At 45.1% G+C, this 26,891-nt stretch overlaps 1 pseudogene across 1 annotated transcript; it reads right to left on the bottom strand.

The window, feature by feature from the left end:
* Positions 1 to 99: 99 nt before the first annotated feature.
* LOC715388 (ADP-ribosylation factor 2-like) lies at positions 100 to 25,961 on the bottom strand (annotated as a pseudogene). Its single transcript, XR_001440497.3, has 5 exons — positions 25,613 to 25,961; positions 22,597 to 22,756; positions 16,779 to 16,889; positions 5,700 to 5,824; positions 100 to 2,299 (listed from the first exon to the last, which is right to left on the bottom strand). The product of XR_001440497.3 is annotated as an ADP-ribosylation factor 2-like (transcript).
* Between the last annotated feature and the right edge of the window lie 930 nt (positions 25,962 to 26,891).

The raw sequence follows: 26,891 nt of genomic DNA, 5'->3' as shown, positions 1-26,891 counted from the left end.
TCAAAAAAAAAAAAAAAAAAAAAAGAAACTCTGCTAAACTGGATGGGGAAAGAGATTTCAAAAAGCTTAAGACATTCAGAAGCACATGGCTATCCTCTCCTCCTTCCAAAGCAAGGTCTTTATTGTCTGAGCAATCAATAAGTATTTAACGAGGGCTGGCACTGTACTAGGTACACTGTAGCATAAATACAAAAGTGAAAGACACAGTCCCTGCCCATTTGAGGTGTACAATCTAAATATTTCTCGGAGGCCAGGTGCGGTGGTTCGCGCCTGTAATCCCAACACTTTGGGAGGCCGAGGAGGGCGGATCACAAGGTCAGGAGTTCAAGACCAGCCTGGCCAACATGATGAAACCTTGTCTCCACTAAAAGTATAAAAATTAGCCGGGCATGGTGGCAGAGGCCTGTAGTCCCCCCAGCTACTCAGGAGGCTGAGGGAGGAGAATCGCTTGAACCAGGAGGCAGAGGTTGCTGTGAGCCGAGATCACGCCACTGTACTCTAGCCAGGGCAATACAGGAAGACTCCATCTCAAAAAAAAAAAAAAAAAAGGTTAAGTAGTAGAAGTGCTTAGGTACTAATGTGGCCAACAGTTGTCTGGATAAACGAGCTCTAGACCACTCAGTGAACCTCCTCTCCAGGACATTTTTATTAATATTTGAAGAACAACATAAAACACATTTCCAGGTGGTCCATGAGATGCCATGGCCATCCAAAAGAGGGAGGCAATGTGGTGGAGCGTGGTCTTGACAAGAGCTATTTCCCATAGTGAAATTTGCCACGAACTCGGGGGCAATACCAGGGGTAGCTGGGAATCTCACATCTCCCAAATTAGCCCCTTGAGTCGGTCACAAACTCTCAGAACTCATAGGCGTGTGGTTCTGGGAATGGAAACTAACCAAAACCATCATCTGGACTGAGACAGCCAAACCTGGGGACAGCGCCATCCCAAAAGTGAACCGTCTGCTTCACGGGAAGAACATTTATCTCAGAGCAGGGATGTGGGAGCTGCAGTCACAGAGGACCGAGACCCCAGACGGTGATGGCCAGAGGGCAGACACGACCCTCCGCTGGCCTGCGGGGCTCTGGGAAAGAGCTGCGGCCTCACACTGGGTCACCTCTCCACGGGGTCCCCATCTGGCAAATAAGGGAAGGAACTAGCATATGGAAAAGGCTGGATACCTTCCTAGTGTTATGAAGTCTTGACATGCCAGTGAAAAAGCTCACTGATATCTTTAAATAAAGCATCTTACATCAGGAACTCTGGGCTAAAATACAGCGTCAGGGAAAAGTTCCACCAATCTGAACCTCTTCACACCTGCAATAAGCAAGTACCTTTTCTTTCCTGAGGATCATTTGCTTTAAAGCACTGAAGAGTGAGCTGCTAGCCCCAGCAGTGATGGTAAAGAATGACGATTTCTGGGGAGTGTAGTGGCTCATGCCTGTAATCCCAGCACTTTGGAAGGCTGAGGTGGGTGGATCCCTTGAGCTCAGGAGTTAGAGACCAGCCCAGGCAACATGGCGAGACCCCATCTCCACAAAAAGTACAAAAATTACCCAGGTGTGGTGTGCACACCTGTAGGAGGCTGAGGTGGGAGGATTGCTTGAGCCCGAGAGGCGGAGGTTGCAGTGAGCTGAGATCGTACCACTGCACTCCAGCTTGGGCGACAGAGTGGGAGGCTGTTTCAAAAAAAAAAGAAAATTTTTAATAAAAAATAAACATGAAAAGGTACAGTAAAAATATGGTTAAAAAAAAAAAAAAGAATGACAATTCCTTCCTTTTTACGAAAGGACACCAAAGACTAACAGGACTCCAGATGCCAGACCAGGATTGCAACAGCTGAACTCAGTTCCCACTCCAACTCTCCTCCTCCTTTCCACCATGAAGCCCGCTCTGGCCTTCGAGCACCAGCAAGCCCTCTGGACTTCTCCATCAACTGCAAAAATGATCATCAAAGCTACTGAAATGGAAGGTGTGTTTAAAACTTAACACAGGGTTTCTTAAAATGTAACCTGCTTTTCTTATGGCATGGATAAGGCACTGTGAGAAAGCTGCCTCCACTCCCAGCACACAGGTACACGTGCACGCAGCAGAGACCAGCCGATGTGGCCACAAGGCACAAATAATAGATCCTTCTGGTCAATTCTGGTTCTGGAGCTGGTTGGCGAGCCAGTCCAGGCCTTCGTAAAGCCCATGTCCGGTAGTGGCACAAGTAGCCTGAATGTGCCAGTTTCCGTAGCGGAGGGAATGGAGGCCGAGCTTGTCTGTTATCTCTGCCGCGTTCATAGTATTAGAGAGATCCTTGAAAAAGAACATTCAAAAGTCAATGTATACTGTTGTATCCGTATAGCGAAATATGCTCTTCCCTGCTAAATGTGCCCAAACCCACAGTCTTCTCTGTCGATGGCAACCCCAACCTTCCAGTTGCTCAGGTCAAAAAGCTTGAAATTATCCTAACTTTTTTTCTCTCAATGTCACAGCCAATCTGTCAGGAACTCCTAATGGCTCTGCCATCAAAATTTATCCAGAATCTGACCACTTACTAACTTCACAGCTGTCACCCCAACCTGACGCCACATCACTTCTCACCTGGATGACTGAAATAACTTCCTAACTGGCCTCCCTCTTCTCTGCTCTGGATCCTGTGAAGCCTGTTCTCAACCAAGCCACCAGTGAATCAGATTGAATCATTCCTCTATCAAAACTGCAACAGCTCCCCCTCTCTCAGGATACGAGTCAGAGTCCTTATGGTCCACAAAGCCTCCTGGACTGGAGACCTCACCGAAGTGGTCGGTTCCATCTTTTCAATATGGCACTCACCATACGTTACTGTATCATGACATTTACTTACGTAAGTATATTTATTATTAACTGTCTATCTGTCTCCCCTAACTAGAATGCAAGCTTTACGAGGGCAGGAATCTTGATCTATCTTGTCCTCTGATGTATCCCAAGTGCCTCAAAATGTGCGTGGCACAGAATAAGCTCAAACTAAATTTGAATAAATCAGCATTAAAGAACAAAGTAAGGCCGGGCACGGTGGCTGACACCTGTAATCCCAGCACTTTGGGAGGCCAAGGCGGGTGGATCACCTGAGGTTGGGAGTTTCACACCAGCCTGACCAACATGGAGAAACCCTGTCTCTACTAAAAATACAAAATTAGCCAGGAGTGGTGGCGCATGCCTGTAATCCCAACTACTTGGGAGGCTGAGGCAGGAGAATTGCTTGAGCCCAGGAGGCGTTAAGTTACGATGAGCCAAGATAGCGCCATTGCACTCCAGACCGGACAACAAGGGTGAAACTCCATCTCAATAAACAAACAAACAAACAAACAAATGAACAAAGTAGCTGTAGATGTACTGATATGGAAGGACTTCCAAGATATGCTAAGTGAAAGAACACAATCATACAATTGCTTACACAGGCAGAGAAAGTTGGATTTCTGGAAAGAGAAAGAATAAATTTAACAATGAAGAGTAGCACTAGACTATTTCACTTGAATATTCTGAAGTGTATGCGTATTTATACCATGAGAACATTCTGTTTTTATCATTGAAAACAACAAAGGCACCAAGCACAGTAGCTTACACCTGAAATCCTAGCACTTTGCAGGGCTGAGGTGGGAGGACAGCTTGAGCACAGGTGTTTGAGACCAGCCTGGGCAACATGGCAAGATCTCAGCTCTACAAAAAAAAAATTTTTTTTTTTTTTTTTTTGAGATGGAGTCTCACTCTGTTGCCCAGGCTGGAGTGCACTGGGGTGAACTCGGCTCACTGCAAGCTCCGCCTCCCGTGTTCACGCCATTCTCCTGCCTCAGCCTCCCAAGTAGCTGGGACTACAGGCACCCGCCACACGCCCAGCTAACTTTTTGTATTTTTAGTACAGACGAGGTTTCACCATGTTAGCCAGGATGGTCTTGATCTCCTGACCTCCCGATCCGCTCGCCTCGGACTCCCAAAGTGCTGGGATTACAGGCGTGAGCCAAAAAACAAAACAAAAAAAAAAAAAGAAAAATTAAAAAATTAGCTGGGCATGGTGGCATGTGCCTGCAGTCCCAGCTACTTGGGAGGCTGAGGAAGGATCACTTGAGCCCAGGAGTTCGAGGCTGCAGTAAACTGTGATCACACCACTCCACTCCAGCCTGGGCGACAAAGACCCTGTCTCAAAACACAACAAAACAAAAAAATCACACACACATACACACACACTCCAGATTCATTTTCTTTCTTTAATAGTCATATATTCACTAGTGCAAACTCTGGACTGACACTGAACCTGAACAGTGGAGTAACGGTTGTACAAATGATGATCCATTGACCATTTAAAATCATGTCTACAAAGAGTTGGATAACAAGAGACAATGCTTTTGATAAATCTAAAGTGATAAAGCAGATGCAACATTGTCAAAACAGTATGATCTCAATTACATAATGAATGCACTCATGGAAGAGAAAGTGAAGGAAGGATGTCAGAATGTGACAGTGGTCATCTCAGGCTGGTACAATTCCACGTGGTTCTTTCTACCTTCTTTTTCATGCTTAGTTTAGCTCAGAGTCCTGAGGTTGGATAGTTCTACGCTTGGTCTTCCTCCCATGTTTCTTTTACTGTTTTACATTTATATACAAGCCCTTTTCCTCCTCCAAAACAGGCCCTATATGATCCAATCTCATCTCCTCTCTCCCCCACTCATTCTGTTCCAGCTGTGCTGGCTGCCATGCTGTTCCTAGAACCGTGTGGCTCCCTTCCTCCCGGCCTTCTGGTCTCTGCTCCGATGTCATCTTATCAGAGAGGCATTCCCAGTCTTTCCCACACCTACCCTGCCCCCTTACTATGCTTTTCCTTCTTCCACAACACTTACCATCTGACATGTATTATTATTTATTTTACTGTGTAGCCCAGGATGGAGTGCAATGGAATAATCTCATCTCACTGCAGCCCCGAACTTCCAGGCTTAAGGGATCCTCCCACCTCAGCCTCCTGAATAGCTGGGACCACAGGTGCATGCCACCACATCCAGCTAATTTTCGTACTTTTTTGTAGAGATGGGGTTTCACTATGTTGCCCAGGCTGGTCTTGAACTCCTGGGCTCAAGTGATCCCCCTGCCACAGCCTCCCAAAATGTTGGGAGTACAGGCATGAGCCACCACACCTGGCACATTACATTTTATTTATTGGTTGACTCTCTTCCCACTAGCAACGTAAACTCCATGAACACGAGGATTTTGTCTGTCTTGGTTTAAGCCTAAAACCAGGTCTAGAACTTAGTAGATGCTCGATGGCTCACACCTGTAATCCCAGCATTTTGGGAGGTCAAGGTGGGCGGATCACTTGAAGTCAGGAATTCATGACCAGCCTAGCCAATATGGCGAAACCCGGTCTCTATTAAAAATACAAAAATTAGGAGGGCATGGCAGCACATGCCTGTAATCCCCGTTACTTGGGAGGCTGAGGCAGGAGAATCACTTGAACCTGGGAGGTGGAGGTCACAGTGAGCTGAGATCACACCACTACTCCAGCCTGGGCAACAGAGTAAGACTGTCTCAGTAAGAAAAAGATATTCTAGCAAGGAGATGGTGGGAGACGTTATGGTTGGGACTGGAGAGAGGGAGGCAGACATCTCATTTAAATGTCTACATTCATAAGTGAGACATTTGGCAGTAAATTTCAGTTCCAGCATTCAGAAAGTCAGTAACAACATACCTGTTTATTGGCAAATACCAATAAAACTGCATTTCTGAGCTCATCATCCTCTAATAAGTAAGTTAGTACTTCCCGGGCCTCATCAATCCGCTCTCTGTCATTACTGTCAACCACAAAAATCAGACCTAGAAAGAAATCACGAGCATGTTAGTGATCTGAGCCTGGAAAACACAGCTGTTTATGTATCTTCACGGCTTCTCCCTGCTTCTGTGTGTGACTTCACAAAGGCAATCAATATGGAAGGATACATCATCTCTAGAGTTAGGAGGCCTGCTGTACACTCAACTCACCTTTTGCAGAAGCATCACAGCTCTGTACCATATTAACAAGAAGAATATATACTGAAAAAGTTAGTCTCATTTTATAATCACTTAATTTCCACATCAGGGAAAAAACATGTTTTTTTATTTTTTAATTGATTGATTGATTGATTGATTTTGAGATGGAGTCTCACTGCAGCCCAGGCTGGAATGCAGTGGCATGATCTCGGCTCACTGCAACCTCCACCTCCCGGGTTCAAGCAATTCTCCTGTCTCAGCCTCCTGATTAGCTGGGATATAGGCACACCATCACACCCAGCTCATTTTTGTATTTTTAGTAGAGACAGGGTTTCACCATATTTGTCAGGCTGGTCTTGAACTCCTGACCTCAGGTGATCCGCCTGCCTCAGCTTCCCAAAGTGCTAGGATTATAGGCATGAGCACTGCGCCTGGCCAAAACATTGTTTTTTTAAAACATGTAAAGTTCATTATAATAAACAGCATTCTGGGTCTAGCTCTCTACAGCAAAACTTGAGACAAAAGCTTAAGTGCAGGTACTTTCTTTGGGAAGTGATCCCAGGGAGCAGGAATGAGGGCCTGAAGGAGTAAAACAGGGCAGAAGAGACAGACAATAGAAGTTATCAAGCTGGGCCCCCACTGTGGGACCACTGCTCGCTATTGCTGGACATTCTAAGAAGCCATATCAAATGCCCATCAGAACTGTCCACCCAGGAGACAAAAGAGGAAACAAGTATCCTTCAGTACCCATTCCCTGTTAGTCAAGAACAACTCCACAGGTGTTAGGCCACCCACACTTCTGGGTCACATTGGTATGAACACCAACAGATTCCTAGGGCATCTGTATAGCAATGAATTTGGCTGTTCTAGAAGGTAGCCTCTAAACCCTTGGACTTTGCAGAGTGATAGGAGTGTCTTTGTTATCATGGCGGGCGCACATCTGTAAGTTGATGCTAACAAGATGACTCAGGGTGGGCTCCTAGATAGTTTATGCTAACAAGATCACCTCTGGAAAAATGAGGGTGCTAAAGTTTGAGTCACATGGCCAATGATTCAATCAATTGTGCCTATGCAATGCAGCCCCAATAAGAATGACGAATACTGAAGCTCAGGAGAATGTCCCCGATTGGCAATACTCTATACATTGTCAATGTCGATGTGCTGGAAAGGTAACGGCCCCTGACTCCACGAAGAAGAACACTGAAGGCTTTGTGTTTGCTGCCCTCCCAGATCTATGTGTCTTTCCCTTTGACTGATTCATTTGCATCCTTTTGCTTTATTGATCAATTAATAAAACTGTAATTGTACAGTTGTACATCAGGGATGGGGTGTAATGGTACATCCCTCAATTCTGTGAATCATTCTAACAAATGATCAAACCTGAGGGGGTAGTGGAAATCGCCAAATTCGTAGCCATCTGGCCAGAAGTGAGGGTGGTCTGAGGACCCCCAAACCTACTGCCAGCTGGTGGCTGAAGTTGGGGATTCTTGTGGAGGATGGTGCCCTCAACCTGTGAAATAAAGCCCAACTCCAGGGGGTTGGTGCTGGAAGTCTCTGCAGCATCCCATACTATAGCATCGGATACATCCCAGGAAGTAAAAGATACCTGGGGCAGGCCAAAGAAAGGCATCACCCCATCACGCCTGAGTGAGGGTGACCAAAGCCTGCACAGACCCAGTCACTGCTACATTGGCTGGAGGAAGCTGTGGGGCCAAAAGCATCTCCAGGGAGGGGCACAGGAAGCATCCAACACATCCTCCAAGAACAGGAAGGGGAGATGCCCTTGGCGGTAGTTCATGTGACATTAATGGTAACAACAATCTGTCAGCCAGGTGTGGTGGCTCACGCCTGTAATCCCAGCACTTCAGGAGGCCAAGGTGGGCAGATCACTTGAGGTCAGGGGTTCGAAACCAGCCTGGCCAATGTGCAAAACCCCATCTCTACTAAAAATACAAAAATTAGCCGGGTGTGGTGGCGCACACCTGTGGTCCCAGCTACTCAGGAGGCTGAGGTGAAAGAATTGCTTGAATCCAGGAGGCAGCGGTTGCAGTGAGCCAAGATCGTGCCACTACTCTCCAGCTTAGGTGACAGAGTGAGACCCTGTCTCGGAAAAAACAAAAAAACAAAAAACAAAAAAATTGTGTTTGGCTAACAGTAAGCCCTTAACACAAAAATGTGAAGTGGCTGCCAAAAGAATAGTTTGATCCTAGACTGCATCACCAGTAGTGACGGGATCTCAGTTCCTAGGACATGGGTGACACCAGGCTTACTCTATATCAGGCAGAACATCCTGGGAACGTTACACAGGCAGTGCTGGACTCCACACTCTGAGACATGGGCAAACTGAAGAAATTCAAAAAACGACCAGGAGAGCAAAGGCATTCGACACTCGGCCATATGAAGACCAGCTGCTATAACTGGAGATTTTACCTGGAGAAAAGATTCATGAGGGGCTGATGGCTATCTTCAAGTAGCTGAAAGTCTATGATGTAAAGAGGACCCAAGCATTTTATAGAGCTCTGTGAGGTGGACTGAAGATCAGTGGTGAAAACTACAGAAGTCAGCCTAACAGAGTGTCAGCAGATGAAGATGCAATGGGCTGCCTCAGAAGGCATTGCTGTCACTGGAGACGTTTGTTTGTGCACAGCTTCAGTCACAAGTCATGGGGACCCTGCAGAAGAGACCCTGGAAGGAAAACAGCAGCAGGATAAGATGACTTCTTGGTTTCCTCTGACAATGAGATTTCATGACTATGTCCAGGCGACTAAACCAGTGCTGGCCCTCTTCCCTTTCTCTCCGTGCCTCCCAGGCCCACTCAACAGCTGCCTGAACCCGCGGCTCCAGAGCAGCCTGCTATGGCTGATAGAGAGTTCCTGCGGCTTCGGCATGTTTGGGGCTTACGCGTGAGTCAATGTCATGTCTGCTACATCATATCAGATTAAAAAAATGAAAAACATTCAAAACTCCCCTGAAGATTTCATATGCTATCAGCAGTTCTGGTCTCTCATCATAACTAAGGAAGCCAGATTATCCAGAAATTTGAGATCCTTAGTCACCAATGCAGAACTGACAGGGAGGAAGCTGCCATATTATCCCTTTGCCATTCCTAATAAAGCTTTGTAATATTAGGTACCATTTTATACTGTCTTTATATAGGTCCTTACCTAAGAACCTAACATCAGACTGATCCTACATCTGAACTAGGAGAACCTACAAAAAGCATATTTACGGCTGGGCACAGTGGCTCACGCCTGTAATCCCAGCACTTTGGGAGGCTGAGGTGGGCGGATTACCTGAGGTCAGGAGTTCAAGACCAGCCTGACCAACATGGAGAAACCCCGTCTCTACTAAAAATACAAAATTAGCCAGGCATGGTGGTGCATGCCTGTAATCCCAGCTACTCGGGAGGCTGAGGCAGGATAATTGCTTGAAACCAGGAGGCAGAGGTTGCGGTGAGCCGAGATCGCACCATTGTACTGCAGCCTAGGCAACAAGAGCGAAACTCCATCTCAAAAAAAAAAAATATATATATATATATACACATGTTACTATTAATGTGTTTTTTAAAATGGGAATATATGTATAGAGAGCTAGTATATACATAAAATATGTCTGGACAGATATACAATAAATAAAAATGTTTGTCAGCCAGGCACAGTGGCTCGTGCCTATAATCTCAGCACTCTGGGAGGCTGAAGCGGGCAGATCACCTGAGTCAGGAGTTTGAGACCAGCCTGGCCAACATGGTGAAATCCCATCTCTACTAAAAATACAAAAATGAGCTGGGCGTGGTGGCGCACACCTGTAGTCCCAGCTACTTGGGAGGCTGAGGCAGGAGAATTGCTTGAACCCAGGAGGTGGGCATCGCAGTGAGCCGAGATCGAGCCACTGCACTCCAGTATGGGCAACAAGAGCAAAACTCTGTCTCAAAAAAAAAAAAAATGTTGTCTATGGGAGGGGAACTGAATGGTTAAGGGACAGGAATGAGACAGTGACTTTTCTTTTTTTTTTTTTTTTTTTTTTTTTGAGACGGAGTCTCGCTCTGTCGCCCAGGCTGGAGTGCAGTGGCGCGATCTCGGCTCACTGCAAGCTCCGCCTCCCGGGTTCACGCCATTCTCCTGCCTCAGCCTCCCGAGTAGCTGGGACTACAGGTGCCCACAACCGCGCCCGGCTAATTTTTTGTATTTTTAGTAGAGACGGGGTTTCACCGTGGTCTCGATCTCCTGACCTTGTGATCCGCCCGCCTCGGCCTCCCAAAGTGCTGAGATTACAGGCGTGAGCCACCGCGCCCGGCCGAGACAGTGACTTTTCACTATACAGTCCGCCCTCCACATCCATGGGTTCCATATCCATGGATTCAACCAACCACAGATAGAAATTATTAAGAAAAGAAAAAAACTGCATATGTGCTGAACATGTACAGACTTTTTTCTTATCATTATTCCCTGAACAATAGAGTTTCACAACTATTTATGCAGGATTTATGTTGTATTTAGCATTATAAGTAATCTAGAGGTGATTTAAAGCAGGGGTCCCAACCCCTGGGCCACAGACCAGCACTGTTAAGAACTGGGCCTGTTAGGAATGGGGCTGCACAGCAGGAGGTGAGCAGCAGGTGAGTGAGAGAAGCCTCATTGGTATTTTCAGCCGCACCCCATCCCCATCTCTAGCATGACCACTTGAGCTCCACCTCCTGTCAGATCAGCTGCAGCATTCGATTCTCATAGAGCGTGAACCCTATTGTGGACTGTGCAAGCGAGGGATCTAGGATGCCCGTTCCTTATGAGAATCTAATGCCTGATGATCTGTCACTGTCTCCCATCACCCCCAGATGGGACCATCTAGTTGCAGGAAAACAAGCTCAGGGCTCCCACTGATTCTACATGATGGTGAGTTTGTATAATTATTTCATTATATATTACAATGTAATAGTAATAGAAATAAAGTACACAATAAATGCAATGTGCTAAATCATCCCAAAACTATCCCCAATCCCCCCCTCCAGCCCCCGGGTCTGTGGAAAAATTATATTTCACAAAACCAGTCCCTGGTGCCAAAAAGGTTGGGGACCACTGATTTAGAGTATAAAGGAGGATGTGTATAGGTTATATGCCAATACTACGCCATTTTATATCAAGGCCTTGAGTATCCAAGGATTTTAGTATCCATGGGAGGTCCTGGAACTAATCTCCCACAGATACCAAAGGACGAGTATACACGTTTTCTTACTTTTGAATTTTGAACCAGATAGATACACTGCAATTCAACAAATTAAAATAACTGAACCTACAATCAAGGAAAAAAATATTTCTCCATAATAACTAATGGACCATCTTATGCATTCTATAAAAATATCAATTAAGAAATCACAGCCGGGCGCAGTGGCTCACACCTGTAATCCCAGCACTTTGGAAGGCCAAGGCGGGTGGATCACTTGAGGTCAGGAGTTCAAGACTAGCCTGGCAAACATGGTGAAACCCCATCTCCACTAAAAATACAAAAAATTAACCAGGCATCGTGGTGGGCACCTGTAATCCCAGCTACTCGGGAGGCTGAGGCAGAATTATTTGACCCAGGTGGAGGCTGCAGTGAGCCGAGATCACACCACTGCACTCCACCCTTGGTGACAGAGCTAGACTCTGTTTCAAAAAAAAAAACTCAGTGATGCACACCTGTAATCCCAGCACTTTGGGAGGCCGAGGCGGGCGGATCACCAGGTCAAGAGATCCAAACCATCCTGGCCAACATGGTAAAACCCCGTCTCTACTAAAAATATAAAAATTAGCTGGGCATGGCATGCGCCTATAGTCCTAGCTACTCGGGCAGCTGAGGCAGGAGAATCGCTTGAACCTGGGAGGTGCAGGTTGCAGTGAGCCGAGATTGTGCCACTGCACTCCAGCCTGGCGACAGAGCGAGACTCTGTCTCAAAAAAATAAAAAAATAAATAAAATAAAAAAGAAACCACAAACTGTTCAAATTCCAATCTATACAAGTGAAACCTACACAGTTAAATGTCTTTTAATAGAGAGCTAAAAGCATTAAGTTCTATCATACTCAACATACTGATGAAGAAAATTTAAACTAAAAGACAAGCCTGATGTTTAGAAACTGGCAGAAAAAAAATAGGGCTGCATCCAAGACCACTCACAGCAAGTCCATTCTTCCAACAGCTCCCAATTGCTATTTCATGAAAAGTCCAAATTACCCACCCCAAGGTCCTAGAATACAGCCAGCTCCCTACCATCAAAAGCAATAGTCACTGAAACTTACTAAAATTAGGCTTGTTATGAAGAAAAGAGTGAAGAAATAAAGGCATTTATTTCATCTTGTTATTTGAATGTGAAAACTCCCAGTAGGGTAAGAAAAAAGAATTCTGCCAGAGAAATGATGAAGTGAAACCTCAAACAATTTGGGCTTTTGAGTGCCTACTGTCATCCAGCCATGAAATGGCTTTTTACATAAGCATTTTACATAAGTAATTTAAGCTCGATGATGCAGGCAGTAGGTATCATCTCCATTTTAAGATGAGGAAATTGAGACAGACGAGATTACCTAACTGTCAAGGTTTCACCGCAGAGCTGTGGTTCAAACCCACATGCTCTAGTTTTACTGCAGTTAAGAAACTGCAAGGGTTTGCCAAGTTGTCAAGTGCCAGTCCAAGATAAATGGATGCTCTGAGTATCAAAAAATATATATAATCTGCAGATCGAAACACGAAGATACAAACATCTAAGAGTCACCATGGGAGTTGCTGGGGCATCCAGTGGTTTCTCTGAAAATCTATGAAGGAAAAGAATAAAGCATTTTTCCAGCCTTTCTTGTACAAACTATATTTCAGGGAAACCAAATATTTGATGAAGGAATTCTTTGTTTAGAAAGATTTTAGCTAATAAATGCAGAGGAATAACAAGATTTAGGAGGGGAAAAAAATCACCATTTTATAACTTCTAATAAAATAATGGGTTTAGGCAATAGTTTTCAACGGATGCTAAAATGATTAGGTGAAAAGTTGATGGAGAATTTTAATTCAGGGGAATTAAGCTGATATCACCTGAAATCATTTGGCATCACTAAAAATGTGACAAGCTGGTGGCTGCCAGGGAGTGGGGGGACTGGGTAGGGGGAAGCAACAGGAGTTATAGTTTACAGGTACAAAGTTTCAGTTTTACAAGATGAAAATAGTTGCAGAAATGAATAGTGGTGATGGCTGCAGAACATTTTGACTGACTATACACTTAACAATGTTTAAGATAGAGCTGGGTGCAGTGGTGCACACCTGTAGTCCCAGTTATACAGGAGGCTGAGGCAGGAGAATCACTTGAGCCCATGAGTTCAAGACCAATCTAAGTAACATATAGAGACCTCATCTCACAAAAACATCACTACCACAAAACAAAACAAAACCAAAAAAAAAAAAAAGCTTAAGATGCTAAATTTTAAGTTATGTGTATTTTACCACAATAAAAAAATAATGAGGTTGGGTGCAGTGGCTCATGCTTGTAATCCCAGCACCTTGGGAGGCAGAGGTAGGTGGACCACAAGGTCAGGAGTTTGAGACTGGCCTGGCCAATATGGTGAAACCCCGTCTCTACTAAAAATACAAATAAACTAGCCGGGCGTGGTGGCTCACGCCTGTAGTCCCAGCTACTCGGGTGGCTAAGGCAGGAGAATTGCTTGAACCCAGGAGGCCAGGGTTGCAGTGAGCCGAGATTACACCACTGCACTCCAGCCTGGGCAATAGAGGGAGACTCCGTCTCAAAAAAAAAAAAAAAAAAAAAATTAAAACATAGTTACCCAGCAATTCCACTTCTAGGCATATACCCAAAGAACTCAAAGCACGGACTCAAACAGATACTTGGACATGAATGTTCACAGCAACATTATTCATAATAGCCAAAAGGCAGAAGCAACTCAAGAGTCCATCAACAGATGAATGGATAAACAAAACGTGGTATATCCGTACAATAGAATATTATTCAGCCATTAAAGGAATTAAGTTCTGATACATACTACTGCATAGATGAACCTTGAAAACACTGTATTAAGTGAAAGAGGCCAGGCGGCTGAACTTCGAAAGACTACTATACAATTCCACTGAATAGGCAAATTCATAGAGAGAGAGTAGAATAAAGGTTACTAAGGGTTGGGAGAGAGGGGAATGGGCAGTTATGGCTTAATGGATACAAAGTTTCTGTTGGGGATGATGAAAAAATTGTGGAAATGGACAGTGGTGAAGGTTATAAAACACGGTGAATGTACTTAATGCCACTGAATTGTATACTTAAGAATAAACTTGTAATTTTTATATTATGTATATTTTGCCACGATAAAAATTTTTTAAAAATGTTTAAGTGTGACAACCGAACTTCTGTATTAGGATAGGAAGAATACTTATGAAGTATTCTTGCCTCTGAAATGAACCAGAATCTAATCAAGTCTCTAGAATAAACAACCAGTTCACAGGAAATCCACAGACAGCCAAGCAAGTTAGACGGCACCATAATAAAGTAATCAGCCAAATCCAGAATGTGGAATAAACAGTTAACAACCAAAAAAAAAAAAAAAGGGGAGGCCAGGTGAGGTGGCTCACACCTATAGTCTCAGCACTTTGGGGGGTCAAGGTGGGCAGATGCTTGAGCCCAGGAGTTTGAGACCAGATTGGGCAACATGGTGGAAAACCCATCTCTACAAAAAGTATAAAAAAATTTGCTGGGTGTGATGGTATGCACCTGTGGTCCCAGCTATCTGGGAGGCTGAAGTGAGAGGATCACTTGACTCCAGGAGGCAGAGGCTGCAGTGAGCCGAGATTGTGCCACTGCACGAGACCCTGTCTCTAAAATAAAATAAAATAAAATAAGGAAAACAAAAGGCATAGAAAAAGAACAACTGCTGTAGAATAAAAGACTAAAGAGGCAAAACAACAAAATGCACTGTGTGAACTTTGATCCAGATGCAAACAAAGCAGATGTAGAAAAGATACTTTTTTTTTTTGAGATGGAGTCTTGCCCTGTTGCCAAGGCTGGGGTGCAATGGTGCGATCTTAGCTCACTGCAACCTCCACCTCCTGGGTTCAAGAGAATATCCTGTCTCAGCCTCCCGAGTAGCTGGGATTGCAGGCACACACCACCATGCTTGGCTAATTTTTTTGCATATTTTTAGTAGAGATAGGGTTTCACCAGGTTGGCCAGGCTGGTCTCTAACTCTTGACCGCAGGTGATCCACCAGCCTTGGCCTCTCAGAGTGCTGGGATTACAGGTGTCAACCACCACACCCAGCCAGGATACATTTGATACAACTGGGGGAATTAGAATAGGGACTAGGTGCTAGATATTAAAGAATTAGTATTAATTTTGGAGACGTTATAATGGCATGGAGATTTACATATATATGTATATAAAAGGCCTTATCAGTTGGAAACGAACACTAAAGGATGTATGAATAAAAGGCATCATGTCTGAGATGGGCAAAATGCTAATAACTGTTGAGGCTTGGTGATGGGTACGTGGGGGTTCGTTATGTTGTCTTCTCTGTCTTTGTATTTGTTTTAGATTTTCCGCTAAAAAAGTTAAAAAAAATAAATGCACTACTTTGAGAAAAAACATTCTAAAAGCTATAGCCTGGAAAAGCTAACTGCAAATAGAGTTAATTGCCAAAGGTGACAGCTAAAACAATGATATAAAATATAGAGGGACAGTCGACTAGGGTGTTTAGTCGGGAAAGACTGACGAATGTGTAAGTCTTTACTACCAAGTACATGCAGGAGAACCTTCAAAACGAACAGACTCCAAATAAATTCTAAAATGAGTAATTTGTAGATTCCATATGGTTAATATTTTACATGAAAATCAGGGTGTAAAAACTATAGTCAGCCCTCTGTATCCACAGTTTCAACCCACCTTGAACCAAAAATATTAAAAAGTAATAATGCAGGCCGGGCACGGTGACTCACGCCTGTAATCCTAGAACTTTGGAGGCCGAGGCGGGTGGATCACCTGAGGTCGGGAGTTCAAGACCAGCCTGACCAACATGGAGAAACCCTGTCTCTACTAAAAATACAAAATTAGCCGAGCGTGGTGGTGCATGCCTGTAATCCCAGCTACTCAGGAGGCTAAGGCAGGAGAATCACTTGAACCCAGGAGGTGGAGGTTGTGGTGAGCTGAGATCATGCCATTGCACTCCAGCCCGGGCAACAAAAGTGAAACTCCATCTCAAAAAATAAATAAATAAGTAAATAAATAAAAAAATAAAAATAGTAATGCAACAGTAAAAAAAAAATACAAATAAAAAACAATACAATCTAACTATATAGCATTTACATGCTAGTAGACATTAGAAGTAACCTAGTAGTGATTTAAAGTAGACAGGGGGGCTGGGCGCGGTGACTCACACCTGTAATCCCAGCACTTTGGGAGGCCAAGGCAAGTGGATCACCTGAGATCAGAAGTTCAAGACCAGCCTGACCAACATGGCAAAACCCCATCTCTACTAAAAATAAAAAAATTGGCCAGGCATGATGGCGCATGCCTGTAACCCCAGCTACTCGGGAGGCTGAGGCAGGAGAATCACTTGAACTCAGGAGACGGAGGTTGCAGGGAGCCGAGATCACACCACTGCACTCCAGCCTGGGCAACAGGGCAAGACTCTGTCTCACAAAAGAAAGCTCCCCAGTAAGGGGACCCTAAGAGAGGAAGTGGCTGACAGTGTCAATAGAGCAGAGCACCACAAGGTATCACTTCAAGCATCTGTCTTTAGAGACATTTCACAGAAACAGTATCGAGGCTATACACTGAATAATCTTTACCTTTTGTGTTCTGGAAAATATGCTGCCACAGAGGTCTCATTTTGAAGTGGCTGCCAACATCTCAGACTGTGAAGGTGATATTTTTATATTCTACCGTCTCCATATGGAAACCTAAATGAAATAGGGGGAAAATGTTTAATTATGATTTGTGCTGGTTGAACAATTCAAAATAATTTCAACATGTGGATAGTACTTTTAATTTACAAAGCAGCCTGCTAGTCAAATATCTATAGCCTTCAAAGAGAATGTGCTGGCCCCCTCCCATTCATCAGGACAGGTGTCTCAAACCTTCTCTACTCTCCAATCTCCAGCCATGCACCTGCCCTTCCTCTCAGCAAGAGACTATCACAGTGTACTTCAGAGCAGAGAAGCCACTGATGGGACTGACTTCCATTTCCACCATACAGCGTAAAAGCCAGTCTACATCTTTACCCACGCTTTTCTTCCTCCCTCTTGGAACAACAGAAGAGGGTAACTCTCTTTCACCGACTCCCTCCCTCTATGATCCACATCCACTCCACCCAGACTGTCTGGAATTTTTACTATTCCTACTCTCTCCCATATCTGAATATCTCCAATCTGTTCACCTTGGCATGCTTAAGTCTTTTACATCTTTAAAAGCAACAGAACAAACCTTTCCTTGACCCCCACATCTTCATCAGCACCCTCTTTCTTCCTTCCTTCAACTTCTTCCTTCCTTCCTTCCTTCACATCTTCACCCTCTATTTGCTCTTTTTTTTTTTTTTTTTTTTTTAAAGAGACAGAGCCTTGCTGTGTTGGCCAGGCTGGAGCACAGAGGTAGAATCATAGCTCACTGCAGCCTCAAACTCCTGTGCTCAAGGGATCCTCCTGCCTCAGCCTCCCAAGTAGCTAGAACTATAAGCATGAACCACCATACCTAGCTAAATATAAATTTTTTTTTGTAGAGACGGGTCTCACTATGTTGCTCAGGCTGGCCTCAAATTCCTCAGGTCAAGCAATCTGCCCATCTTAGCCTCCCAAAGTGCTGGGATTACGGGTGTGAGCCACCATGCCTGGTCTATTTGCTCTTTTAAAGTCAAACGTCTCAAAGAAGTATGGCTATATTCACTGAGCTTTCTTTGGTCCTCTCACGCAACAGCACCTTATCTCTGCTCCACCATGTTGGGTAGCTGGTTTTCACTAAGGTCAGCAATGACCACCAGGTCAACAAATCCAACACATGCCTTTTCAGCTCTTCCATAATCTGATCTTCTATCTGACACTACTGCTCACTCCCTCCTTGACACTCTTCCCCAGCTTCCCTTTTCCTTTTATCTCTATGGCCGTACCGTCTCAGTCTCCTTAGTGAGCTCAGCCACGTTTAACTGATCCTGCAATGATGGAGTCCCCCGGCTCTCACTGGCCCCATCGATTCTCCTCTTTCTGCACCCCTCCCTACGCAATCTCACTCACTGCCATGACTTCATTCCTATCTCTGTACTAACTCTGAGATTTATATCTTCCAATCTAGCTCTGAGATTTATATCCTCTCTCCTGAGCTTCAGGCTCATAATCTAACAGCTTTGGCAAATGTCTTCAAGGCCCCGAAACAAGGTATCAGTCAAAAATGGAATTTAAGGTCCCTACCCCCCACCTCCTCCTCTGCTAGTTATCCCCTCATTGACTTCATTCCACAAGCTGATAGCCTAAGAGGAGCCCTGGAAACATCCGATGCTCTCACTCCTAGAACCCTACTACCATATCTTATCAATTCAACCTCTTAAACAGCTAATAGTCACCCTAATCCAACAGACCATCATTTCTAGCCTTAATTCTTGAAACCATATAACTAATTTCACCTCAGCCACTCTCCCTGTCTCCATCCAGTCACCACCTTCTAATCAAAGCAATCGCTTAAAAACACGTAGTGTGGTCACATCATTTCTCTACACATTTATGTTTGATTGGAATATTTTCAAACTTACAAAAGAAAGAATAATCTCCCCAAAAAAATAAAATTAAAAATTGAAAAAAGAAAGAATAGGCCGAGCACAGTGGCTCACACCTGTAACCCCAGCACTCTGGGAGGCTGAGGTGGGCAGATTGCTTTGAGCTCAGGAGTTCGAGACCAGCCTGGGCAACATGGCAAAACCCTGTCTCTACAGAAAAAACACAAAAATTAGCCAGGCATTGGTGGCATATGCCTGTAGTCCCAGCTACTTGGGAGGCTGAGACAGGAGAATTGCTTGAGCTAGGGAAGCAGATGTTGCAGTGAGCTGAGATCACGCCACTGCACTTCAGCCTGGATGACAGAATAAGATCCAAAAAAGAAAAGAAAGAGAGAGAGAAAGGGAGGGAGGGAGGGAAGGGGAGGGAGGGGAGGGAGGGAGGGAGGGGAGGGAGGAGAGGGAAGGAAAGGAAAGAAGGGAAAGAAGGGAAGGAAGAGAAGGGAAGGGAAGGAAGAGAAGGGAAGGAAAGGAAAGAAGGGAAAGAAGGGAAGGAAGGGAAGGAAGGGAAGAAAGGGAAGGGAAGGAAAGGAAAGAAGGGAAGAAAGGGAAGGAAGGGAAGGGAAGGGAAGGATAGGAAAGAAGGGAAGAAAGGGAAGACAGGGAAGGAAGGGAAGGGAAGGAAGGGAAGGAAGGGGAAGGAACGAAGGAAAAAAAAGAAGGAAAGATGTCCCTTTGGCAGCTTCCCACACCCAAATCCCAAACATCACTGTCAAGACCCACAGTCAGCTGGGCCTGCTCCCCTTCCAAACCTCAATTCTAGTCATGCCTTATTTTAGTGAGAGACACTCATTACATTGCAACAATCTAAATTCTTGCTAAATAAATAAATACAATGCCATTCCAATCCTATAGCGATGGTAGGGGCAGGGGCAGGAAACTTAGCAAAATTATCTAAAATTTAACTTGGAGAAATAAACAAGTAAGCACAACCAGGAAATCTCTGAAAATGAATAATGAATTATTTTTAAAGCTATGCCAAGCCCTAGTAACACTTGAAGTAACAGAGTTCAAATATAAATGTAACTCTGTAGTTGTCCAGAAAAAGGTAGTTGTCCAGAAAAAGACACACATACCAGTGAGAATTTAGTATGTGACAAAGAAGGCATTTCAAATCAGCATGGAAAAATTATTCAATAAATGACATTGAACAACTGTCTACCCCAGCACTGTCCAATACAATCACTAGCCATTTGTGACTATTTGTTTATTCATTTATTTTTTTGTTTTGTTTTGTTTTTGAGACAGAGTCTCACTCTTGTTGCCCAGGCTGGAGTACATGGCGCGATCTTGGCTCACTGTAACCTCCGTCTCCCGGATTCAAGCGATTCTCCTGCCTCAGCCTCCCAAGTAGCTGGGATTACAGGCAGCTGCCACCACACCCCCACCTTTTTTTTTTTTTTTTTTTTTTGTATTTTCTGTAGGGACGGGGTTTCACCATGTTGACCAAGCTGGTCTCGAACTCCTGACCTCAAGTGATCCACCGGCCTCGGCCTCCCAAAGTGCTGAGATTACAGGCATAAGCCACCACGCCCGGCCTATTTATTTAGTTTTTGAGACAGAGTCTTGCTCTGTAACCTAGGTTGAAGCGCAATGGTGCAATCTCAGCTCACTGCAACCTCCGCCTCCCGGGCTCAAGTGATTCTCCTGCCTTAGCCTCCCGAGTAGCTGGGATTACAGAAGCATGCCACTACACCTGACTAATTTTTGTACTTTTAGTAGATATGGGATTTCACCATGTTGGTCAGGCTGGTCTCGAACTCGTGATCTCAAGTGATCTTCCCACCTCAGCCTCCCGAAGTGCTGGGATTATAGGCATGAGCCACTGCGCCCAGCAATGTGGCTATTTAAACTTAAAGTGAAAATCAAAAATCAATCAACAAATAAAAATAAGTAAAAAATAAACAATGTTAAATACAATTAAAAGTTCAGTTCCTGGCTGGGCACAGTGGCTCATGCCTGTAATTCCAACAGTTTGGGGGGCCAAGGTGGGCGGATCACCTGAGGTCAGGAGTTTGAGACCAGCCTGGCTAACAGAGTAAAACCCCGTCTCCACTAATAATACAAAAATTAGCTGGGCATGGTGGCACACGTCTGTAATCCCAGCTTCTCAGGAGGCTGAGGCAGGAGAATGACTTGAACTCGGGAGGTGGATGTTGCAGTGAGCCGAGATTGCGCCACTGCACTCCAGTCTGGGTGACAGAGCGAGATTCCATCTCAAAAAAAAAAAAGTTCAGTTCCTCAGTTGCATTAGCCACATTTCAAGCACTCAACAGTCACATAGCTATTGGCTACCACTTCGAACAGCACAGACAGAACATTTCAATCACTGCAGAAAGTGCCTCCTAGACAGCACTGGCTTACCCATTTGGAAAATTTAACCAAATTCCTACCTTACTCACAACCATCTCATAACTCGAACATTCTCATCGGTTTCCCACTCCTCAATCGACGCAATCTCTGCAGTTACTGCCCAAGTTGAAAGGTGATCATTTGGAGGCCAGATGCGGTGGCTCACGCCTGTAATCCCAGCACTTAGCAGGGCAGATCACTTGAGGTCAGGAGTTCCAGACCAGCCTGGCCAACATGGTGAAAACCTGTCTCTGCTACAAATACAAAAATTAGCCTTGCGTGGTGGCAAACGTCTGTATTTCCAGCTTTCTCGGGAGGCTGAGGCATGAGAATTGCTTGAACCCAGGAGGCGGAGGTTGTAGTGAGCCGAGATCGCGCCACGGTACTCCAGCCTGGATGACAGAGCGAGACTCCATCTCAAAGAAAAAAAAAAAAAAAAAGTTGATCATTTGAGTCCTGTGCCTAATTTAGTGTTCAGAACAGTAGTCATGTTCACATGCCAACCTGTGGGGTGTATCCTCAGTCAGAAGTTTGGATCTAAAGGCAGTTCACAAGGCAAAGATTCAGTTCTGTCAAAACTCATTTTGCAAATCTCTTAACGAGCCCATAAAACACAGTGCTGGTTCACAGTAAGAGCAATACAGCCAGCTTGTCTATTTCTCTAGTTGGACATCATCTCAAGCAGTTGGCTTGAGCCAGAGTGAAGAAAAGAAATCACACTCCGTCTCTAAGCACCAGGAGTGTACTTGGTGTAGAGAGATGCGATGCTGCTGCTAAGGCCAGCTGGAACAGAGGCTGACTGAGGAGGCACCAGCAGATTCCCAGCTCCCACCTCAGCCTTCTGCTGGGACACTAGCTGGGAGGAATGGGGGGCAGAACTACCCTCCCTGTTTGGCCCATTATCTTTTTCTTTTTTGCCAAGCAGATAGGGTTAATTTTGCTTAGTCTACCTGTGTTCACATGTCACCTTTGTGAACCTAAGAATGTGCAAGCCACTAGAAAAGGACAGAGAACCTGGTCAGGCACGGTGGCTCACGCCTATAATCCCAGAACTTTGGGAGACCATGGCAGGAGGATCGCTTGAGCCCAGGAGTTCGAGACCAGCCTAGGCAACATGGCAAGACCCCATCTCTACCAAAAATTCAAAAATTAGCTGGGCATGCTGGTGCATGCCTGTAGTTCCAGCTACTCAGGAGGGAGGTGGAAGGATCACTTGAGCCCAGGAAGTTGAGACTGTAGTAAGCAGAGAGGCACCACTGCACTCTAGTCTGGGTGACAGAGTCAAAAAAAAGAAAAGGATATATAATGTAACCTGGTTTTTGGCCTCTAAAAATGTATGCTCTTGGAGTAGACAAGATTTTTAAAAAGGATTATTCAATAACAGAAGCAGCATGTAAAAATAAAACATATTTCTCTGGTGAAACAGAACCTAACAGAAAAAATATATATAACATACTAAATTGTAAACTGGAATTGCCGCAGGTCTTTCATTAACTTACCTACTGTAGGGATGGTAGGCACAGTCTCCCCCAGCTTCAATTTATACAAGATGGTGGTTTTTCCAGCTGTATCCAAACCCAATATAAGAATCCGCATCTCTTTTTTCCCAAGTAGACTCTTAACGAGCTTTTCAAAAATGTTTCCCATTGTAATTGAATTCTGTAACATGACAAGAAAAGCAAGTCAAATAATTGTTCTTTGCAGAGATATAGAAGCAACATGCATAAAATACAAGTGTCAATTAGAAATGGCTTCCAGGAAAAATTAAACAATTTTAGGTACACTTTGGCCAATGAGTAGTGAGTCTTATCTTCAAAGGGAAACTCAACTAAACCTTTCAATGCCTTACCAGAAAATTATATTTTCCACTGCAGCATCCAAGTGGGATATGCAACTCAACCTCAGCACTGCTACGACAGTGGCAGCCTTTAGTCAATTTAGTACAGAAGTACAGGACCAGGCGCGGTAGCTCACGCCTGTAATCCCAGCACTTTGGGAGGCCAAAAGGCGGGCGGATCACCTGAGGTCAGGGGTTCAAGACCAGCTTGGCCAACATGGTGAAACCCCATCTCTACTGAAAACACAAAAATTAGCCAGGCCTGGTGGCGCACACCTGTAGTACCAGCTACTCAGGAGGCTAAGGCATAAGAATCGCTTGAACCTGGAGGCAGACGTTGCACTGAGCCAGGACCACGCCACTGCACTCTAATCTGGGTGACAGAGCAAGACCGTCTCAAAAAATAAATTAATTAATTAATTAAATTTTTAAAAAAAACAGAAGTACAGAAGCAATGATACAACAAATACAACTATACCTCATTCTAAACTGTACTGAAATGAGAATTTGTGAAGCAGAGAAGCTGTTTATTTTATGCAATATAAAACAAAGTCTTTAAGGCAGGTTAAACAACTATATCCCTTGGAAACGTAGTAGTTCCCTATGGCTAGCAGACAGCCTAGTAAATAACCTAAGACATTTCAGAGGCAAAGAAATTCAGCGTTGGGAAGCTTCACTGCCAAGAGAGAGAACTTGGCAGAGTTGAGGAGGCACCACAGCATCCAGTTTTCATTTGAGTCTTTTGTTTTAAGACAGGGTCTCACTCTGTCACCCAGGCTGGAGTGCAGCAGCACAATCACGACTCACTGCAACCTCAACCTCCCCATCTCAAGCAATCCTCCCACCTCAGTCTCCAGAGCAGCTGCGACTACAGGCATTCGCCACCTCGCCCAGCTAATTTTTGTATTTTTTGTGAAAATTAGGTCTCACTATATTTCCCAGGCTAATCTCGAACCCCTGGGCTCAAGAAGTGATTCTCCCGTCTTAGCCTCCCAAAGTCCTGGGATTACAGGCGTGAGCTACCAGGCCCAGCCAGTATCCAGTGTTCTATTGCTGTAACTATCACCTTTCTCTCAACCAGTTCTTAGAACTTTTTATTTAAGTATAGTTTACATACAGATATAAACGTACATAACTGTAAAGTTCAATAAATTTTCATGAACCAAACACATCTATGTAAACAAATCAAGAAAAGATGATTTATTAGGCTGGGCGCAGTGGCTCACGCCTGTAATCCCAGCACTTTGGGAGACCAAGGTGGGCGGATCACCTGAAGTCAAGAGTTCAAGACCAGCCTGGCCAACATGGCAAAACCCTGTCTCTACTAAAAACACAAAAATTAGCCAGGCATGGTGGTGCACAGCTGCAATCCCAGCTACTCAGGCAGCTAAGGCACAATAATCACTTGAACCTGGGAGGTGGAGGTTGAAGTGAGCTGAGATTGGGACACTGCACTCCAGCCCAGGGCAACAGAGCGAGACTCCATCTCAAAAAAAAAAAAAAAAAAAAAAAAAGATGATTATTAGATCAATTCTCCTTGTGTCTCCTCCCAGTCATTACTCCATAAAAGGTAATCACTATATTGACTTCTAACAGCATAAATGTTCAATATTTTATTTTTCAGTAGAGATCATGGTAGCTTACATAAAGTACATCAATAGCAAAGTTAGACTAACTTTACAGAAATGTACAGTCTCTTTGAGATCAGCCTACTTGAAATGTGAGCTTGACATTCTAAGTAAAGACTTAAAAGCAGTGCTGGGTCTACACCTCTAACCAAGCTCTTGGAAGTCTATAAAGATCTTCAGACCAGGTAGGGTGGCTTACCGCTGCAATTCCAGCACTTTGTGAGGCCAAAGCAATAGGATCACTTTATTTTTTGCTTACTAAGATAACACAAAACACGGGAGGATTGCTTTAGGCCAGGAGTACGAGACCAGCCTGGGCAACACAGCGAGACCCTGCCTCTATTTTTTAAAATAATACAAAAAAAAAAAACAAAAAAAAAACCCTATATCCTTGTTCCAGAGACTGTGATTTATTTTCCTTTTAAATTGCTAACCAAAGAAAGCTTTACTCCTGGTCAGGGGAGGGGGAAGACACAAAGACGATAGGCAATCAACCATTCATTCGAACTCTGGTGACCACAGAGGGGAGGTCCACAGGCCTCACCGCTGAAATTCCACAGGCCTCACCGCTGAAATTCAACAGTGGCCAGCAGTAGCTTAATATCATGGATTACGCCCAAGTACACAACATTCCTTTCTAGGATGAGAGAAAGCGAGCCCAGAATTTTTCCTGTTCACAAATATGGAACATGCTGGGGGAGGGAAGGTATTTCCCGCTCAGATGCCCCTTGAGGCAGATAGTTCCACAGATTCCCCCTGCCAACCGCACAGACACACCCCTTTGACCTCCCTCTCCCTTCTCTTTCCTCTTCTTGCTACTCATGTGCCCCAGACCCCCGCGGTCCTGACACCCCTGCGCCGCTGAAGACCCTCTGGGGTATGATGGCTCCGATTACAGGGCCTTTTTGGCATGCTCACTCTCCCGGCCCCAAGCGCCAAAAGTGCTTTAGGGAGAAACGTCGGCACGAACGAGCACTGTGGCCCAGGTGAGCGTGCGCGGCAGCCAGGCACGCCCGGCTGCCGGGGAAGAACGCCGAATGCCTTTTTTACCTGGGCCGCCAGGCCGCTCCTTCTCAACTTGTGCGCCCCTGGAAGAGCAGAGAGAGGGCCTTGCGTGGAACCTACGAAGCCTCCTTCGGTTCCTCGCTGCTCCGGCCGTCGAGAGGGCAAAGAAGGAACAGCGGAGCCCAATACCTTTCCGCAAGCCACCGCCGCCCTCCAGTTTCTGGCCCGCAGACGAAGCGGAGATCCAGCCAGGTCTTGCGTGCTGCCGCCCCAGGTGAGCCGGAGATTCACCTGTTGCCACTCAAGGCACCGCTACCTACATCACCGCCGACTCCGCGGCCTTTAGGATTTCGGCTCAGTTCAGCTAAACCACAACCGGCGTGGAGATAGGAACAGCAACCAACCAATCACCCACCGCCTCCTGGAGCTTTTGCACCAATGAGCTAGAAGTTTTATGAGTGACGACACATCTGACCAATGCAAAGGATAGTAAAGGCCTAGGAGGGAGGGAGCGCCGTAGGCGACGCCACGAAGCTCTGGCAATACCCTGTTCATCTTCAAATGACAGCTCAGCGAGTTCCGGCGAGACACGCCCACGTCCTCCATGCCACGTGCGACCAATCAGAAAAGCAAAAGGATTGTCTATTTGCACAGCCAATCGGCTGGGAAAATCGCTGAGGTTTGAGCTAACCCTGGAGCATTCACACCAACCGGGAGCGGACATGTGGGCAGGGCCAGGTTAATAGTGCCATGGAAGGAAATTTACCGCAGTTGAGTTAAACGTAGACATTAGTTTGGGGCGGTGTTCCGCGTAGGAAATAGCAGACTCTGACACTGAAATTAGACATAAGGAAGGTTTCCTATTCCGCCTGAGGCTAGACTGCCCTCCCACCTCTAAACAGATTTTCAACAGTTGGGGAAAACACTGGCCACCCGCACCTCGTTAAGACGTCGCAGAACCAGTCCTGGTTTCTGAGCAATGCTTTCCATAATCAGTTCCCTAAATGCCCACCTTGTTAGCTAAAAAGGTTACAAACGCCTGTAAATGGTACATAACTGAAATCATCAGAATTACAAATATCTATTAAACATATACTATGTGCCAGAACCTATATCAAGAACTTTAGCTGGCGCGGCACGGTGGCTCCCTCCTGGTAAGGCCAAGGCTTTGAGCTAGGAGTTCGAGACCAGCCTGAGCAACATGGCAAAACCCCACCTCTACAAAAAAATTTTTTTTTTAAATAGCCGGGCATGGTGGCACACGGCTGTAGTCCTAGCTACTTGGGAGGCTGAGGCAGGAGGATCACTTGAACCCGGGAGGTCA

Source organism: Macaca mulatta, chromosome 16, assembly GCF_049350105.2.
Source record: "Macaca mulatta isolate MMU2019108-1 chromosome 16, T2T-MMU8v2.0, whole genome shotgun sequence".
Classification (NCBI taxonomy): domain Eukaryota; kingdom Metazoa; phylum Chordata; class Mammalia; order Primates; family Cercopithecidae; genus Macaca; species Macaca mulatta.
Note: the sequence above shows the minus strand (reverse complement) of the source record. Positions and strands in the feature narration are given on the sequence as shown.